Raw genomic sequence first — 18,235 nt, 5'->3', positions numbered from 1 at the left:
TTTATTTCTCTCTTCAGAGCGAGGAGATTTAAATCTATCCCCCCTTCCCCCTCCCCTCCCCCCTCATTTAGCAATACTATTTTCTATTAGTTACTTCACAGAAAATATATAAATTACATTGAAATAGGAACTGCATTTTGCATGTCTTCTCCTCTCAAGTACTAAACAAACACTAGAGTTTGTTTTTCTCACCTATGGAATTTATATCCCAGTGGTACCATGCAACCTGGAACAAATTCAGCTGCAGGAGTAAAGACAACTTGTAGAAAACAACATTATGGTTAATGCATTTCTGCAAGAATGCTTGGTTCCAATCAGCCAGGTAAACATCCATAGTCTTTAGGGAGTGCCATAAGTATCCACAGGACTAAAGGGCATATTGCATTGCCATCTTGCTTCTTTCTGTATCCCATGGAGGATGTACTCCAATGAGTGTTTTGGCAGTTTATGGTTTACTAGGTTCTCAAACTGATGCAGCACAAGGAACAGTCTTCCCTCCACTCAACAACTGTGACTTCAGGCCTTCAACCTGAGCTGGGTATTAGGATATATGGGCTTCTAAGGATTTAATTCTTGGGGTTCATAATTTCTGTAAAGGCACCTTTAGCAAAAGCTGAGCAGCTGAAGACCTCAGTCTTGAGTTTTAGCACTTAGTGACAACAAAAGAGCATTTAGGCTCCTAAAGCCTTTTTCAGTGCTAGCATAAAGATCAGAAATTAGAAATTCCACCTGTGATGGAAGTTTTCTCCTTCAGAGTAGGGTTGGAGTAGATCCCAGCAAGTAAGCCAGGCATATGAACAGGCAGAGACCTGATGCTAGGCATATAATGTGAGTCACAAATGCACATTTGCTTTGCTCTGCCTCCCAGGATTATGCCCCTTTTGCAGAAGAATCTCTTATGCTCCTAGCTACATCATCCATTGGTGAGCATAGTCTCACACTGGATGGATGCTCTTCATCTTCTATTGTAAATATCAGTGACAGTCAAATAAAAACACTTGCCTTTTCTGCTTTTATTGCACTCCCAATTGCTTTTCTCTAGTTCAAGAAACCTGGCTTATCTTCCAGAACGTACTGCCACTCAATCAGTTTTTCAAATGTCTTGCTAAACTCTTCGAGAACAGATATCCTGTCCCAGCAGACTAGGAAAGAATTCAGCATAGGAGAGCTACCTGGCTCAACTCCATATTATAGCACCATTCCTCCAGGCAGGTACTTGTGGAAGTGTGTGAGGGTGAGTTTGGTAGGTGGGTGTGATGCTTTCACTGCAAATCACCTGGCTGAGTGTTCATGCATCTTTTCCCCCTGTGACAGGCAGAGGTGAAGTAGATTCCTGATTTCTTACATTGTTTAGATGGATGATCTCATGATAATGAGCTTCAGCCTACAGGGGTATAGGTATCTACTTGCTCTACATCTTGCTCAGATCCTTTACACATTCCCCCTTCCTGGGTGGAATGGGAAAACAACATAAAGATCCCATAGTTACACTGACTACATTTTCTGCCAAGGGGGGAAATTACACAGGGAAATACCAAAGAAGCCAGGCCAGAGAAAAGGACTCCAGTGAGAATGAAAGCTGTGCTCATGGAGCTACAACAAGGCTCAGGCTGGTTTCAGAGCAAAGACCAACCTGATGTTTTTTAACAGAACAAGGCACACAGGACATACAGGGAGGAGATTACACATACCTTCTTGTGCCAGAAAGAGACCCCAGCTATCTCTTGTGACATCCTGTCACTGCTGGCATGACTAACTCCTATCAGTGGGTATGTGGGTACATCACTGTGAAGGACAAGGTTTGAGGAAAGCAGAAGATGATCAAGTAATTTTCAGTGTTGTGTGGTGACAGTACAATTTTATCTGTGATGCAGGCTGTCAAAATAAAACTGTCAGAAGGATGAATGGGAAGACGACAAGACTTTCAGTGGTAAGAGACTGACATCACCTCTCCCCCCACTCCTAGCAAACTGCTGTCAACTCTTCAACTCCATCTTGCTGTTCTGATGAAAAGCTACCCTAAAGTTTGCTTGGCTTTCATAATCCCAGTTAATTGGAAGGATATATGTTGCTTTGTTTTTTTTTTTTAAAGTTTTAAAGTTGTTCTAAAAGTTTTCTATGCCTTCTGATAATTACATATTTTTACTGAATTTTCTCACACTGTTCCTGTAAATAATGATTACTTTACATTCTTCTTTGTGGGTGAAGAGAATTGATAGACTGTTGGTTTGACCAGTGTGGTTGGAGAGGTAGCAATTTCACCCTCCAATCCACTGTCACTCTTAGTATTCTATATACAGTAATGTCAGAAAATAAAGTTTACTCTTTTATTTCTTTTCTTCCCTCTTTTACATCTAGCATCCGTGTGTGAGATATTCCATGCCATAGTGTGACAGATGTATGGATCATCTTATTCATAGACTAGAAATGAAGAAGAAAAGCACACGTAGAGATCCTCTATTAAAGAGTTAAGAGGAAGGGAGGAGAAATAAGGAAGTAGTGGTTGAAACAATCTGCTTTTAAGCAGAGAAAAAGGTTAAGAAATACTTGATAACATTTTAAATGGCGTATAAACAACACAGAAAAGCCCCAAACTAGTTTGGTTTTTTTTTCCTGGGGTTGTGGGTATTCTTAACTAGTGGAAACTGCAATGAGAACTTCAGAATTGGAAACACTACACTTTTAGCCAAAAAAAAAAGCACAGTTTTCTCACCCACAAGACCGAAACATGCAGTGAAGGGATTATTTCTAATAAGGAGAAGAGAGGTTGGTTTCCAAACCCTTTCAGTGTAGGGTAACACAATTTTTTCTATCTAGTTATTTAATTTGAGATTGAGTGGATCAAAAGTACATAAAACAGAACAAGCACATTAAAACCCTTTGTGAGGCTTGCCACAAAGGACACTGAGACTGTCAGAGTCAAAAAGATAAATACAAACTGATTTGCAAAGAACATTTACATACTCAGTAATTCTGATCTGAGAATGCTCTGTTGGCTTTTAAAAAATTGTACCATATTTGACTGTTTCTCCACTGGGGAAATAGTCTTGTCATTTATCATGATCAACAGTAGTGATTCAGCAGCAATACAATCTTTGTAGTCCTAACATATAAAAAAATTAATGCATAAGACATGTTGCAGATGCATTCAAAAAAAGTGCTGTCATTTGCAATTGTCTGTATGTAGGGCCTTACTAAAATCTATGGCATAATTTCTCATCAATGTGAGTTGTGGAAAGGATTTAGATTTAGGATGGTTTAGGACAAATTAATTTCATAAGTGAAATAAATGTGAATAAAATAAATATAAAATAAATAGATAAAACTGAAAACATTTAATTACGATGTTCAAAACTATTTAGAAGTTTCATTACTGCAAGCTTAACTTTCTGCTTCTATATAATGCCATTTAAAACTCCATGCATGAAACATAAGGCAGTGAGTAACAGTCTGCAAGATTTTTATTTACCAGCACTACTGCGAGTTATTTATCTTTGATGCCGTTGATGGCTACACATCAAGAGACTTAAGCTTTGGCTCAGATCTCAAAAAAGGAAGTAAGTCCCCACAGGTCTATACAGCACATTTCTCTGGGGGAGGAGGAGGAGGAGAGCACTGAGGCAATAATGTCCTTGCAGAGAGCTCAGCGTGAATCTATTGTCTCCCTCCCAGAAGAAGGTAAAAGGGCACAGAGACAGTGGGCTGCAGAAATGGAAGGTGAGGGCTGGGGCTCTGTGGAGCATGGTGGAGATAACAGAAAGAACCTGCACAGAGATGCTGGCCCAGGCAATTCTTTCTCTGAGTCAGTCAATGAACACTATTCACAGAAACCAAGTGGGCTGTTAGGACTTAGAAATGAAAGACTCGTATTTCAGTATGCTTTCTTACCAGACAAATGAAGTCTGTGGATGAGCATGTAGCCTCATCTGTAGGAGAAGGCTGTGATACGGGAGAATCCATAAGAGAATGTGGGAGTCCTGGGCAACTGCCAGCCAGAACATGTATCACACACTTGTTCACTTTATTGTTAACATAGAAGTGAGAAAGTAGATAAAACCCAGAGAGCTATTGAGCCCAGCTGCTGTCCAGCTTTGTTTGAAAAGGATCTTTGGTCTATATACATGAGTCTATATTTTTCCTCTCACTCCTCTCTCAAAAAATGTGAATTGGCTGGATGAAAGCCTGGAATTCAGACATTTGTAATTCCACCTGATGTTTTTTAGTTCTTTTCCCTGATTAGTGCAACTGCATATGGCTTTCTGTGTGTAAGGGCCGTAATAATTCAAGAGAATTTTGTAGATGTGGGCAATGACAATAAGGATAATATTCATTATATATTATTCCACTGTAAGTCATAGTAAGAAAAGAGACTAGTGCTTTCTACTGTTCCCAGAGCCACTGGATCAACACATGTTGGTATTATCTCCCCTTGCAGGGCAGTGTCACCATCTCATCCTAGCAGTTCAAAATGTTTTTCACTTACCCCTTTTCTCTGTCTGGGGTCCAAACAAGGAAAATGTAGCTCAGAATAGAAGACAAAGTATTTCTTGTAGATACAAATATCAGTCTGCAAATCCTACACCAAATCCTGCTTGTCCCAACATGTGACAGACCCAGTTTATGAATGAACCATATCTTTATCTTCCATTGAAGGAAGTGAAAGCATCTAGCCTTCAGTTCTCTTCGGCCCATAGCTGGACACCAAAATATCTTCAATATATAAGCATGGCTTTATTTCTAACATTTGGCACACTTTGAATTTCTGGCTGGTTCTTTGTGAACATACCCCTACTTATTTTCTTCAGATTTACCAGAAAATTTTAAGCTGATGATACATAGAGGGTGTGAACTTTTTTACTTTGCTGTGGCAGGTATGGACAGGGGAGCATTTACAGCTCCTGTAGCACATTAGTGTGAACAACAAAATTGTTGGCAATGGCAAGCTGCAACACTGAGGTTTTTATTTCAAACTTGAGAAAGTCAAATCTCCAGGTGACCACATGCACTTTTGAAGATGGCAAAGATTTTCAGTTTTTGACCCCTTACTGCAAGAAAGACATTGAGGTGCTGGAGAATGTACAGAGAAGGACAATGGAATCTGGAGCACAAGAACAGCTGGGGGTGCTGGGCATGTTGAGTCTGAAGAAAAAAGGAGACCTTATCGCTCTCTACAACCACCTGAAAAGAGGCTGGAGCCAAGTGGGGGTTGGTTTTTCTCCCAGGTAACAACTGATAGGAAGAAAGGAAACAAGGGAGGTTCAGATTGAATAATAGGAAAATTCCTTCATGGAAAGGGTTGTCAGGCATTGGAACAGGTGGCCCAGGAAAATGGTGGAGTCACCATTCCTGCAAGTATTTAAAAGATGTGTAGATGTGACACTTCAGGACATGGTTTAGAGGTAGACTTGGCAGTGCTCAGTTAAGGGTTGGACTCAATCACCTTGAGGGTCTTCTCCAACCTAAATAATTCTGTTTCTGACCACCTTTTTCCTTCTACACTCATGACTACAGTAGTTCCAAAGTCAAGTTGAAGCAGTCAGAAAAACAGGCACAACCAAAGGAATTGATTTTTCCGTAATCATTTGATTCCTTTCTCTCTCTGCTCTCTTGCTGCTAACTGGCATAGCAAGTCTTTCCACAGGCTGGTGTCCCACATTTAACAAAGTGATTCCCTGGCACTGCTGTGAGAGTTTGCAGTTGGTTTTCGCGGTACTGCAGCAGCACAAACTGGGAACTGCCGAGAAACCACCCCACTCAGTGTAAACATTTCCAAGCCCAGGGTAGACCAATAATAATTTGTTATTGATATCCATATTGGCTATGATCTCTGCCCCTGTCATGTGGGGGTAACTATGTACTCAACCCACAAACATTAGCAGAAATAGACATGTGAGTTGAACAAACCTATCAGCCTACTATAACATGTAAAACTGTACCATGTCCTGTTAGATTCTCAGAGCTGTTGTTAGAAAACATTTCATTTAAAAAGCTCAAAAAATAATCTTCACATATGGTTTTAAATGTCAAACATTTAACATACATTTCACCATAAAAGACTTCACGGATGAGTTTGTGAGGCTATTTTATCCACCAAGACCGGATTTTAAGATCATGTGTCTGCACCGGTGAGAATTGCTAAGGTTGCAAAAGCCAGACATATGACAGGAAACTTCATTCTTTATCCTCTTAGAGGTGTTAAAAACATGTTTATGCCCCATGGGAAAAATGGGTGACCAAGAAGCCACATCTTCATGTGAGAGACTGGGTGCCAGTGATTTTCTGTGGCAGATCACAAATCAGGTTGATAAGGAGAGGTTGTATGCAATGTGCAAGGCAGTGTTTAGTCCAGCTTGACATCTTGACCTTGCTTCTATTTAACTCAGTCTCACATTCACGTGCTGGCAGCCAACTTCTCTTAGCTGCAATCATAGATAGGTTGCAAACTTTTTGACTATGTATTTCTAAAGACCCTAGCAGCTCTGATCAGTGCACTGAGGATTTAAACACTGTGTAACTTAGATCAGCAGTTTTACAGAGACATGTGACTGAGGGGAATGGAAGGTGTCCCTAATGAAAATGTTGTGTCTTTTCCTTCTGAGTTGAAATGCTCACAATGTCCATTTATCTCAGGAAGGTTACTGTTCTAGCAGCCTGAATAAATAAAAAGCTGAAGATCTTGAAAGACAGAATTTCATCAGCAGGTTCCCCTGGTTGCTTTTTAGTTGAATGATCCTACTAATCAAATGGTGTAAGTCAACAAGCTGAAGACAGGAAATTATCCACGACTCTCTATTCTAACTGAACTCAATCAGTTGCCAAGAAACCCTGAAGGTCACAGGCTTGAAAATAGACATGTTTAAGCTTGCCTTTTCCCACCTGATTTCTGTTGGGACCAATGCCTTCCCAGCAATTTTCCAAAGGCCCTATGAGAAAAATTTAGACTTTTTTTCTCCTGATTGTTCAATAAATGACACTATGCCCTATGTAAAATGCACTGTTCAAACTCTTGTCCTAAATACTAAATAAAAAATTTATTTTTGGACATTTATGGCATCCAGTGTTGTAGCATCAAAGTGCTTCAGAAACACCTACAAATTTCTTATTTGCAGCCTTCCTCTAATATAAAGATTATTTAACCCCATACTACAAGGAGGAATGTGAGGAATAAAGGCCCTGAGTCACCTAGGACCTGATTTCTAAGAGCATACGGCATTAAATAAAATGTTACTGTTTCAAAGCCACATTTCTATTGACCATACCTGGATTTGTAAGTACCCAATACTCTGCAAGTCAGATCCAGATATCTTTTCATAAGCATTTGAAAATTAGGAACTCAGAGTTAGTGCCTGTTTCTGAAGGCTTAACCCCTTGAAAACAGATTTGAAACAGAATTTCAAGCTCTGTAAGATAAGCATCACATGAGTGAATGCACCAGTGAAGGCTTAGATGTCACAGAATGGGATCTCAAATAGTCAGAAAAATGATAAAGAACAGTGTGAAGCCAGCACTCTTCACATGCCACACACATGTGAAGACACACATCCAGTGCAGACAGAGGATGAGCCTTAAAAACATGAAAAATTGGGGGAAAATTGTAATTTTCACAGAACATACTCTCACAGGGAATCTACAGGGAAACCTAAGCCTTGAACCTCTTTGCCAAAATTCCTTTTGTTAAAATTCCCTGCTGTCTTTTCTTTCTGGGGCCTAAATATAATTTGCTACAATTTTTTTTAAGATGGTTGATAGAAGAAAAACACTTCCCTTCCCTGGCTGAACAATAATGCCTGAAGTGGTTAACTTCAGGAGATGAATGCCTTAAGCTGCTGTCCAAGCCTGACCGTGGGATTTATTATTTGAGCTGGAGATTACTTTAGCCACAAAGCTTCTGGTTACTGCCCATCTTTCACCACAGAGATGCCCACTAAAAATTAGCAATACAACAACTCAGGGAAAGATGAAAACAACATGAAGGAGGGCAAGAGATTCTCTAGTGACAAAGGCAGCCATCAAGTAAGTGCACATGGCCTGGAATCTACTCTTTAGTTTGGCCTTTGGAGTTATCCAGTTATTACTGTGAAAGAGTGTCTCTGAAGGCAAGACTAGAGATAAGGTCTTTAGCCTTCTAGCTGAATGGTATTTCGGGCTTCTGACCTCTTTTGTCCTCTTTTGCTTTCTGTTCCAGCTTCTGCTGGCTAAGCGCAATTCAGCCCAGTGTGTAGGTCTAGCATACTACATAGGGAGGAGCTGGATAAGCCTTTAAATGCTTTCCAAAGAACAGAGTTCAATGTGCACACTCTTTCTCCTAGAAGCATGTTCTAGAGGACCTACACTATTTCCTACTCTTTGACCTTTTTAAAAGCAAGTAACTATATCTGTGAAGAAGAAAGAGTTTCATTGATGGTTTTTAAGCATTCTCCTTGGTGGCACAACACCAGCTCTCTCGGTCCTGTCAAAATCCATTTGTTCTTATAACTCCAAATGGATGTCTTCTCTATTTTTGTCTCTAAATATCTTAAATACTGCTATCTTGTGTTATAAAAAGCAGCTACTATAGTATAATTCCCCAGTAGTCAGAGGCTGCCTCAGAATTTTCCCTGTTCAGAGCTGAAGCTCTGAAGTTCCATCCTAGCTCCGTTTCAGGCATTTCTCATGTATCCTTTTCTTAAAAAGGTGACCTTTTCTCAGCATCACAAAAACTTTTATTAGCATTTACTTCCAGGTAGAATCAGTGGCAGAATCATATTTCCCAGAACATTACTCAGTCATTAAAATCACAAGGCTGCTTTGCTTTTTCCTGCAGTTTGCATCGCAGCCAGCATGCATCCTCCAGCAGCAAGTAGATGGAGAGTTGAGCAATGAGACCAGAAATGGTCTCCCACTAAACAGGTTGTTGAAGTATTATTCCGTAATATTTACCCTTAGGACTCCAAGGAGTATACCACCTGCACAAGAGAGATTTTACTACATGTAAAGTATGTCAATATTAGTAAATTTAACACTGTCAGAACAGTGCTCAGATAATGAAATTCAGCTGCTAGGGCTGTTACAGTTCTGGCATGGTTTTGTCTCACATCAGCTAATGATCCCTCAAACAACTCTGAGCCACAATCAACTTCTTGTATAGTTCAGGACTTATGACAGACAAAAGACCATCCCAGAAAAAGAAGTTTGGACACAGCCATGTTGTAGAGGCTGAAAACAGTTGTTACAGGTGTGCCAAATATGATAAAGATCAGGATATGACTGATCCCATCAAATGAAGTGGAAAGTTACTGCTGGGTAAAAACATTTTCTGTGGAATGTAATTTTCTGCTGGGTAAAATCATTTTCTGTAGCCCACTAGAGGGTGCAGACACATCTGTGCTACCTTCAAGATTTACTTCTATGTTTCTGAGACCTGAATATTTCAGGGGCTTCTCCAGAGTATCTGGGGGAAAGACCTGAAAGAATCACACCTTGCTGTCCTCTACAAATCCACTTTCGTCATCAGCAGCTTGTAACCCAAAGTCTCTCTTCCTCCTGTTAACTGCTGTCCAGATCTCACCCTCTGTATTCTACCTCGAGTTTGTACTACCAGTTTGCCTTTTTTTGGTCTCATCCTCACCATTTCAGTGCTTACTTATCCACAGTTTCCTACTCTATCTCTTACCACTGCCTGTGTTCCAGGGGGATTTCCCTTTGATCCCTGCACTGCTTGATTGTCACAAGGTGGAGCAACAAAAGTACAAAAGGCTTATTCTCACAGCTTTCAACTGCTGAACCACTGTAGCCCTAAACTGGGGTCTATTTGGTGTATCCAGGATTCTAGGAGAACAGGATTTCAATTGGGCATGATTTAGCAAGTCTCAAAAACCAATCATGTTTTTCAGAATTTAGGGGGTGGGGCAGGGAAGAAAGAAAAAATCCTAACAAGATTATTTCTGCCTTTGTGCTTACTCACCTACTCAAACCTTGTGTTCCTGAATATTCCCTTATTGCCTCAGCAATTGCCTCATACAGCTAAATTCTGCATGTAACATCCTGCCAAAGAAAATGCAAAACTTTTCATCTTAAATGTTGACCAGACTTACAGGCAGTTCCCTAAGGAATTTGTCTCGCCATCCCACTGCTGATGTTTCCGTGCTGCAGCAGATCAGATTTCCTCTATGAGTAAGATCTGCAGAAAGGAACAAACAAGAAATCTTTTAGGGGAAAAAAAAAAATAAAGTAAGATATAAAGATAATTAAAAAGAGTGACACTGACAAGCACTGATAATATTTTCTATTTTCTTTCACAGCCTCAAATATATGGTTCCCTAGCTGTAAAACATACCTGTGCAGGACTGCCAATGCTTCAGATTCTAGACATTTTAAGATGAAGATAAAAGAGCACATATTTGTTGGTTTGCTATTTTCCCTTTTCATTTTTGCAGATGTGAATCAGATGCAGAGTATCTCACAGTAAGTAGCCCTAGTTGCTTCTTCATGACCTTAGCAAGGTGTAATTTCTGTTCTTATTTCAAGATTTAATCAGCAGTTGGGAGAGCAAGGATTTTCAATTCACCATCGGCTGAGCCCAAATTCTTCATGCAGTACTGTGAAAATGTGACAAAAATGTGCAGCTCTTGATGACCAAACTTACAGATCCCTGGCCCCAGCCTGAACAACTCTTGGATCCTGATAAGTATGTGTGCAAAAAGGCTGAATCTCTCTGTTAGGATATCAATGACAGCTAAACACAGTATTTAATTATTGATCTGTTGCATGAAGCATACACAGATTTCTCTCTCTTTCCCTGAGTATTTAGGTTTAGTTAAATATTCATCAACACTGAAAAACAAGATTACCAATAGAAAAATTCTGTAAGGACAGAAGGCTTCCAATCAAAAATACATGAAAAGAGACTGGATCAGACATTACCAGATTCAAAGATATATAAAATTAATCCTGTGGGATATTTCTGATTGATTAGCAACTAAATTTAGACAAAAATTGAATTACATTACCCATTTTAAACCTATTTTAAGTAACAACCTTAACTCTCAGGCTGCGTCCCTCTCAGGTTTCCTGTGTATAAATAGTAAGCCCAAGAGGAACACCAGCTTGACTTTCCCATTTGAGATCTGGCAGTAAGAATAATCAAGCCAGAACAACAATCCCACAGTCATTTAATTATAAATAGAACTCATTTCATCCAGTTCTGGAGGCAGCAGCCAAGGTCCAAATTGTAATGTCATTTCTGTAATGTCATTTTTCAGAAAAGAGCTACATTTTCAAGCTCCTTTTGCACGCTGTGAAGAGCATGGAACCGGTGCCAATAAATATGCCTGATAAGAAAACCTCCATTCTGTCCAGCTGAAAGCTTTGCAAATATTAGTTTTCAGCAGCGAACCCCCCATAACTTCTGTTTTGAAACAACTTTTTATCTGGGAACTGTGCAAATGTGAAGTTTTTAAGTGGCAATATATATGCACAACACCAGCATATATTTTAGATGTGTGGTGACACAGTCTTGGTGTGCCTTCATTTTCAAGCAGGACAGGGGAGTCTACCACAGTAACTTGCTGTGGCTGAGTTGTGTCTGGGTTTCTTCCCTCTAGCCACTCGATCAGAATGAAGCAGTTACTGTGGCAGACCAAAGCTACCATACAATGAACGACCTTTCTGCTATTTGTTTGTTTTCGGTGCTGTTACACATAACCCCTCCACATAACAAACGGCACCTTCCAACAGAGGAGTGCACCCTTTCCCACATCAAACAAAGATACTGATGCACTGAGAGCAAACATTTTATATCACCTGAGCTGGCCTTTTCTGCACTAACAGTCATCAGTGAAAGCCTAATTATCTGCACAGGCAGACCTATCTGAGTTGAACCCAAACCCATGCTGCAAGACATAAGGTGAATACACAAGCAGTGGGTAAGATGCTGGATGGTGACAGGGAATCCCTGGATTCAGTTTGCTCTTCCCACACAAAGCTGCTGAGAACTTTCCCTTGAGCTGTGCCTATTCATTAACTGGGAAATGTGACTGCAGGATGGTAGGCACATCTCAGCCAGCTTTCCTCCAGAAAACTATGGCATAAGCTGCATGAATTTACCAACTAACATCATACAGACCTATAAGGAACAGCAAATTGCTTAGCACTGATGTTCAAACTAAGACTAAGGCTGATGCAAATGCTTCTACCCCTGCCATAGCCTCTTCCCTACCAGAACAGTGACGTGTTCTCTGGTTGTTTCTAAACTGACACAGCTGTTTGCAAGGGAAGACTGGGGTTCTTGATCAGATTGCCTGCATGGGGCAGCTACAAAAACCAGGGCACCGGTCTGGTACCAGCTGAGATTCATATTAAGTCCCCATCTGTAGATGCAGTGACAAAACTTCATGTAGATCATTGAGTCTGTTGAAGGTGAAGCTCATTACAGAGGTTCAATTGCTACTCTAACAGCAATTTCACAAGTAAAGTGGAAATAATTTAGGAATGAAGTGCCAACCGGGATGGAAAATTTGTGTCTGAATCAATCCAATGCTGTTAAAAGTCCTAACTAGATTCCCCTGACTACTATGTATAAAATACAGAAAATGTTTAAACCAAACATTCAAGGAGTCAATATCCAAACATTGAAACTGATAACAAGCAAAGACTTAAAAACCCACAAATGCAAAAACTCCCCTGAGTCTTAAAAAACCCACAAATGCCATACCAGTGTATGATTTCACTCAGGGATCAGCAGGGCACGTACAATTTCCCTTTCTGTATGGTGACACGATGACAGCACATTATTGCAATAACTTCCCCACAGATGTCTATTTTATGCTTGTTTCTGAACTAAAGGTTTTCACACAAATGATCTCGCTCCTTATCTCTTGAGAGGCAACAAATGCCGTATGCAAAAGTGCACTGTGTTGTGGGACTGCCTTCTGGTGCCTGTCTGAGTTCAGCTTTTATGCATCAAAAGACCCTGACGAAATTGTATCATCTTATGATATTGTTCCACAGTCACTTCTCTGTGTGTTTTGGGCTGCTGCAAACTGCTGGAGCAGTCTCAGGATGAGTACAGTACATGACTCTGCAATAGCTAAAGATAGATATCAGGTCTAGATTTACAGCTAAAACTGGTCCAGAATTAGCTGGGTTTGATTTTTTTTTTTTTTTTGTCCCCCACTATGTAGAAGTTAATTTTTCCTCTTTTTAGAAACAGAGCTGAAGATACTCTATGATTTTTACTACTCTGCTCACTAAAGCAAACTTTGCACCTGAGAACTCCTTATTTTGTTAGTGGTTCCTGCAGAGTGAACTCCTTAAAACCGGTGATGAGTTTTCTTTCTCTTTTACTGCAGCATTTGCTGTAATAAATCTGACTTCTAAATATGTGCAACATAGTTTCTTAATTATCTTTGCTCTATTATTAAGCCATACAGTTCTTCCTTTATTTCTACAGCTCGCACTCATCTGGCACAAAGAGACACATGTACTTCTTGGATTTTAAAGAACTTTGTTCTCGCTTCAAATGTAAATAATAGGAGGGAGAAAACATCAGTCTTGACTGAGTCTGCCTGCTCTGAGAAACTATAATGAATAAACAATCAAGAAGTGAAAAGCTGTACTCCTTACCTGGTCTGAGAGGTACAGTGCACCTTGAAAGCCTCTTAAATGACACAGAAGAAATAGAAATAGTTGAAAGTTTTTACTCATCCAACCAGAGGACTCAGGAAATGACTATTTTGCAACGATTAACTCCTTCCTCACTTTGAGGTCTTTCAAGTACAGCTCCACTGCAGTTTGGTAATGAATGCTCTGCCCTACACATGATTTCTATTTCACACTGAGAGTATGCAGGTGGCCAGAGGAGAAGACTCTGATCACCTCTGTGAAAGAGAAAAACTGCAGTGTCTTCTGCATAACTGTGACCAAGTACATTTTACTGTTGAATGACACTTATGTAACGAAATGCAGAAATGACCCAGAGTAATGGCTTGACCTCCCAACTCTCATTTATAGAAGAAGTTTAGAGCAGTGGAGCAACATTCTCATCATGAATTCAGTGTTGTAGTGCCCAAGAGAGCAAGGTAAAAAATGAGATTATTTGAAGGAGTGGTATCCATTGCAGCCTGGACAAGCATTTCATATACATATGGTGTATGATACTTTTATACACAGAGGGTCTCCAGCTGAAAGTCAGGCATCCTGGAGCATCAGGAGTTAGTCCTCTGTGCCTGAAAACCTGCCTCCTTTGCTTATATGTATCTGTTTGACTAAAAGGCATTTCTGAGATTTAGCTTATAAACACTCACTAGCCTGAAAGCTATTAATGGCCAGCAGCCCACAAGAGCACAAGCTACTTCTGGGGAGTGGACACCTCCATACAGAACCCAAGGTGGCACCTGGGCTTCTGAGCCTGTGGAGACACCCCATGTTGGGGTTTTCTGAGACAGGAATGGGGTTGTCTTACCTAGCTCTGGGCATTTGCACTGTAGATGTCTACACCAGATTCTGTCATTCAAGGCACTCTTGAATATAGGCAGTGGGAAAAAAAAGACCTTTGCAAGATTCTTTATCTGGGAATTTTAACATCCAAATAAGAGTTTCTTCTGTTATGTAGATACATATGCTCACATGTTTGTTTTTTTTGGGTTTTTTTTTTTTTTATGCAATCAAGATTTTATAAAAACTACAAAAAATCCTTATTCTCTGCAAGTTAAGTCTTACCTTTGTTTTCCTAATGATTATTTCCAGTAACAAAGACTCAAGAGGCATGCTCCCACAATACACTGATGAGGCTGGTCTGCACTTGAAGTTTACCTTTTTACAGTACACCACAAAAATAATGAAGATACTTAAGATCCTAGATGTGAGCAGGTGCTTAGTGTTGCTTTGGAATGGAGGACAAAACATTTGTGTGACTCCTCAAGCTATGGCTATTGATGCCATAGCTTCATATGCAGAAACACCAGGGTATTTTACTTTGAAAACGGTTGCAGGACGGAGACTCAAATTCTCGCTTTAATTTCTCTCACTTCCACATATAAAAAATTGAAACCAACTGTCAGTATTCTCACTATGAGCCCACAGGTAAACAGGAAGGAGTTTCAGTCTCATAGCCTGAAAGAGTACAAAATATATTGAATTGGACCCCCTAAAAGCTCCTCCAAAAAATGATATTTGATTGGTTTTTTGGTTGCTATTTTTTTTAACTATCTTCTTTTAGTTCAAATATAGCAGACTAGAAATAGAGCTTTTTCTTTTCTACTTTTTGATCATATAGTCTACAAATAATTAAAATTTTTGCAACTTTTAATTCATTACCATTTTTAAAGAAGCATTCCTCTCTAAAACTGGGGAAAGAAACTTTAAGAATGAAAAGACCCTGCATGTACTTTTGGTAAAAAGCAGTTAAATTCTACAGTTCTGGAGTACTATAATTAATATACTGTTAATTAATGCTGCAGTACAATATACTGTGATATATCATAACATAGTATAATGAAAATTATTTAATAATTAAATATACTACTTCTACAAGGTAGTCAATTTGATGACGTTCATTTGGCCATGCTAAAATTTCCTCATAAAGTAATTAAGTGCTAAGAAAATATCCCTCTAAAGACTGGTCATGTCTTTCAGAATCATTATGAGCAACAGTGTGAATTTTTAACAGTGTGAATTTTTATGGGTGAGTTTCCTTTGGGTGGAGTCCATATTTAGCTTCTCACTGAGTTCAGCAGGCTTTGGAGTTCGCTTTGAGTGTCTTCCCTGGAGCTGTTTCAAGCAGTCTGTGAGTATTTGGGTTCCTGTCTTTGTTGGCAAAAAACCTGCAATTCGACTGTGTTCTCCTGGGAAACAGGGACATGACTTTTGTGTAGGATATTTTAGACTAGTCTGGTGGCATTTTAGACTTTTTTTATTATTATTTTTTAAGTGATGTTAGAAAGCTCATCAGTATCTTTCCAGTGCAGAGGTCTTCCTCTACAGTCAATCTGCAACAGCCTTGAGGTTGACCTGAATGTGGCTCTGGTTCCTGGAGCCCAGAGGAAGCAGATGCAGATGGGGATCTGATTTGCACAAGGCTTTGAGGGCTACCCAGCCTCAGGCCATACCAACATTTTGCATAATAAAAAGAGAAAAAATAAACGGTTTTGGGGTTTTGGGGAGCTGCACTAAGGCTGAATGTTATCATTCATTAACAGCAGTGCTATTCCCAGAGAAGCAAACACTAGATTCTCTTCTGCAGCTGAGGAGGGTCTGGAGGAATGCAGAATTGCAGGCTAAACACAGGACCTGCTTAGGGGTCTCTCTGATGGACCTAGCCTGTCATTCTATGAGCAGAGGAAGGTCTAAGAGTGGGAGGACATGACACAATGTAAGCTGTGACATGAAAACAAGATGAATGAAGCTGTCATTCCACCTTTCCAAGGGGCTCCTCATCTCAGCTTTACCTGATCTGTGCAGCTCTGCTGGAGTTCAGCTTTAGATGCACTGGGACACAAAGAGATCAGCAGCTTTCACAAGTGGTGGTGGGAGGTCTGTAAGTACAGTGATATGGGAGTGTGACAGTAGGCAACCTTCAAAAAAAGTCCTGTGATTTGGGAGTGATAAGATGGAAGAGTAAATCTGTACAGAAGTGAAAGAAGGTGGCAGGAGCAAAGGAGACGGAGAGGAGTCCCTGATCTGTGGAAGGAAGACAAGCAGAACAGAGAGGGAGGAAAAAGGGTCTGGTGAATCTATCCTGTATCATAGCAAAGGTGAAGGAAAGGAGAAGAGTTTTCTGAGAACTTCTGCTTCTCTGTCATCTGGCACCAGGAGGTCTTGAGCAGATCTCCAGGGCTCAGGTCCATTCTAGGCAGGTGAGATAACCATGGCATGAATTGTCCTATAGCAAGGTGAGCTTTTTTTGAGGGATGAATGGCAGGCAGGCAACCAGTGAAAAGAATGAGACCTCTGACTCAAAACCAATCTAATTATCTCTAATCTATGTAACACCAACCCACTCTCAGAATTCAGAACTGAGTTGTGATGCCAACAGTGATAGGAAATACAGAATACATGGCAGACAGAACACATGACTTTGATGCTCATTGTCCAGGTAGCAAAACTCTTTTCTGCCCAATGCTGTTGCCCTGTGTGCTATGATGCCATTACACATCTGAAGAAACTCCAGTCCTCAGTTATGACTGTTTGTTCATTTTAGTGCTACCATGAAATTACCTGTGGAGCTTTCCAGAAAGGAGACATTCCTATCAGTTCTTAAGGAATAAGCAGATATCTTGGCCAATTACTTCTAGTTAGATTCATTACAGATGTTCTAGGCCCATGGAGGTGCGGTATGGTGAGAAAGAAAACATACCTATCAGTTCTTCCTTGCACATGAGATGTGACCTGGCTCCTTGCCCAGTGTCACAGCCTTCAAGGGTCAAAACATTTTGTCTGTCAGTTATCCAACCCCCAAAATTGCAGGTTTGTGTAATGTTGCCAAAGAACAAATGAATAGAAAAAAAACTCAAAGCAAAAAAAAATTCATGTCAGTATTTCCAAACTGACATCTTTTCATTTCAGCATAGGAAATTTCTGTCATAGGAAATGAGAGCTGCTGCCTAATTGAGTGGCAGTGGTAGTAGTACATGATATGGGTCTTTGCTCTGTTTGAGATGGGCCTTCCATCCTCTGGAGGAGCATTTCAGTCACTGGATTGCAGAGCCTTTTGGGGCCAGGATCTCTCCAACTAGATCTGTTATACCATGGCCAGGGAAACTTGCTACTTTTTACACTGAGGTGAATGTCTTGGTCACACCTCTGAACCAAACAGTCTCAGGACTTCCAGAGTCTCAACATCTCCCCCTGCAAATACACTCACGCTTTCCTCTTGGTCTCTATGCAAAATTGGAGGGATTCTCCAAAGCAGACTCCTGGCATATGTTTTTCTTGCATCAAAGATTCAGGTGAATGAGACCTTATTGCAAGCAAGGGGTGAGAAAAAGCCTGTGAAGGGATAGAGGGAGAGTGATGACAGATGGCAGAGGAGAGTTAGAACTCTATGATGTCCAAGAGGAGTGGAGAAGCAAGGGAGCAGAGAAAAGAGGGAAAGCCCTTAGGTAGGATGAAGCAGGGGGCACAGACACCAAATCAGGAATAACCATGCATTGTAGCATGCATCAGAGAGCACATTCAGATGCAGCAATTGTCTTTCCTGTTGGATGTTGTACAAAATATTGAAATACTCTCAGTGCAAAATGAATCTGTGGTCCAGTGA

The 18,235-nt window shown here is 40.3% G+C and overlaps 1 protein-coding gene across 1 annotated transcript in view; it reads right to left on the bottom strand.

Annotated features, from left to right (window-relative positions):
• The window catches only part of P2RY8 (P2Y receptor family member 8), a 33,350-nt gene extending 18,889 nt beyond the window's left edge, over positions 1–14,461 (bottom strand). Inside the window, exons 1-2 of the mRNA XM_002198203.7 lie at positions 13,603–14,461; positions 10,074–10,159 (exon numbers count right to left, since the gene is read on the bottom strand). The gene's annotated coding sequence lies outside the window, so the exon portion shown is untranslated. The remainder of the gene's footprint in view (positions 1–10,073; positions 10,160–13,602) is intronic.
• Positions 14,462–18,235: the final 3,774 nt, after the last annotated feature.

Source organism: Taeniopygia guttata, chromosome 1 (genome assembly GCF_048771995.1).
Source record: "Taeniopygia guttata chromosome 1, bTaeGut7.mat, whole genome shotgun sequence".
NCBI lineage: Eukaryota > Metazoa > Chordata > Aves > Passeriformes > Estrildidae > Taeniopygia > Taeniopygia guttata.
This window is presented reverse-complemented; position numbering and strand designations above follow the sequence as displayed.